Source organism: Etheostoma spectabile, chromosome 8, assembly GCF_008692095.1.
Source record: "Etheostoma spectabile isolate EspeVRDwgs_2016 chromosome 8, UIUC_Espe_1.0, whole genome shotgun sequence".
Lineage (NCBI taxonomy): Eukaryota > Metazoa > Chordata > Actinopteri > Perciformes > Percidae > Etheostoma > Etheostoma spectabile.
Genome location: NC_045740.1, coordinates 18,958,658 through 18,960,625, shown reverse-complemented (window position 1 = coordinate 18,960,625; position 1,968 = coordinate 18,958,658). Strand labels below are relative to the sequence as shown.

General features: G+C 42.8%; 1 protein-coding gene across 5 annotated transcripts in view; it reads right to left on the bottom strand.

Annotated features, from left to right (window-relative positions):
* The window catches only part of aass (aminoadipate-semialdehyde synthase), a 33,252-nt gene extending 31,523 nt beyond the window's left edge, over positions 1-1,729 (bottom strand). For 4 of the 5 annotated variants that reach the window (XM_032522900.1, XM_032522903.1, XM_032522904.1 and 1 more), the window contains exon 1: positions 1,558-1,729. The gene's annotated coding sequence lies outside the window, so the exon portion shown is untranslated. The remainder of the gene's footprint in view (positions 1-1,557) is intronic. The other variant, XM_032522901.1, reaches the window with a different exon arrangement.
* Positions 1,730-1,968: the final 239 nt, after the last annotated feature.

Sequence of the window (1,968 nt, the reverse complement as noted above, 5' to 3'; positions counted from 1 at the left end):
GGTATGATTGAGAGGTCAGAGGTCAAGTTAGGGTTGCGGCTGGGAGAGAGCTGCTGATGAGCCGGTGCTTTTGACAGACCGGAATTTGGCTAAGACCGAACTGCAGTAAAACTACAACACACGAAGACACAGGAGACATCATGAAGTGTTTTCACATAATTCGTCGTAACGTGTCATACTGACATTTGGTGAAATCCATGAAATAATAAACTTTTCTCATTTCAAACAATAACAGAAGATGGGAATCATTTCAAAAACGTTGTAGCCATCTATGATTGATTGGTTGCTAACGTTAGCTCAAAGCACCATTCAACTGACAGCCTTTGTTGTGTTTGATGCTAACTTGTAGCTAAGCTAGCAGTGAACCAACTCGGTTAAGTAGGTCCATTTTTACTGTGTTGACGTTACAGAAGTCTCTCGTTAGCATCTTGTATGCTACTTGTCGCAAAGTGACGCATGTGCGACTCATATCTTCACTCAACTTACATCGGGGAGTGACACGCTCAATCCGCAGAGAAATGCAAAAAGCCCCATTTTTCAAAAAAAAAAAAAAATGCGGTAGGGGTAATGGTCAGTCTTTCTCCCCTGCACTCATTAGGTTCTCATCTGAGCCGATTTCTGTCGTTCCAACAACAACTAGAGTGTGTTGCGGCAGTGTTTTGCCATTGAGAACGAGCTAGCATGCTAGCGTTAGCATGTGCTACGGTTAGCCACCTGTCTCGGCTAGTGACGTAGAAAGCCGTGCAGATGTTGAACCGCTCGGAGACTGAAGACAGAGGACATTCAGAAACCATATCTCACTCAAAACAGCATGGATAGTTTTTTTTAATAAGTTTGTATGCGTGTGGAAGCACCAGAGACACAAATATAACACCCCAAATCCCAGAAAAAAAGTGATTTTCTTCCATAATATGGGCATTTCAAAAACATTTGTTATCGTTTGACTGAGCCAGGCTAGCTGTTTGTTCCTGCTAAGCTAAGCTAAGCTAAGCTAAGCTAAGCGGCTGTGGCTTCATATCAGCTAAAAAACAATTTAAGTGTAAAACTATGTCCCAACTTGTCCAACAACTTGCGACCCATCAGATGTACTTCGCAAGACATATCAAGGGGTCCCAGACCCCCAGGTTGGGAACCACCGGTCCCAGTAAACCAGAATCCACTCTATTTGCCAAACACTTTCCAACTAAACTATCAAATCACTTAATCTGAAAAAAAGATACTTGTTTACAGAGGTGTTGCAGGATTAGTACGCAACAGTCACGTGAAACCTGTTTTAAGTGCAATAACTCACTATAGAAACTAATGCAGAAATCATTAAGAAGTCCGTTGAGAATCCCTATGACAACGTCATTTAAATATCTTAAAAAATGTACATGGAGTTTGGTGTAACTCGGTGTGGCTTTGACCTGACGTTGCATTGAAACCACATGGAAGTCCATGGTCAGTTCCGGGAACTTGACAATTCACTCTCACACTTTAACGCACGTTAACGTGAGTTTTTCCACGCAGTTTGTCGGTCCCCGGCTGCACGTGACGCAGCGGCCGGTTGCAACTCACCGTTTCTGGCCGGTTTCGGTGCACCACGCCGGTTCCTGGCGTGTTAACGTGGCGACGGTTCCCGGAGAAGACCGGAGTGTCACGCAGAGGTGATACGAGGACGAGTTACAACTTCCCACAGAACCGTAATCCTAGTTTACATTTGCGCCATGGATGTATTGACCCGTTTCCGGTCAGACTTTCAAAATAAGATTCAAAATTCCAGTCATTTTTCAGTATCGTGGTCAGATATTGACAAATTCCCACAAGGAATTTGACTGTTTTTTAGTTTATTGTTTCTTTACACAGGAAATAAACATACAGCTAAAAACAAGGACAACACAACTTGGGCAAAGGTAAAACAGAACTTGCAAGTACTTGCAAAAGGAATGGGATTACATTACGTTATTACATTACTTGTCATTTAGCTGA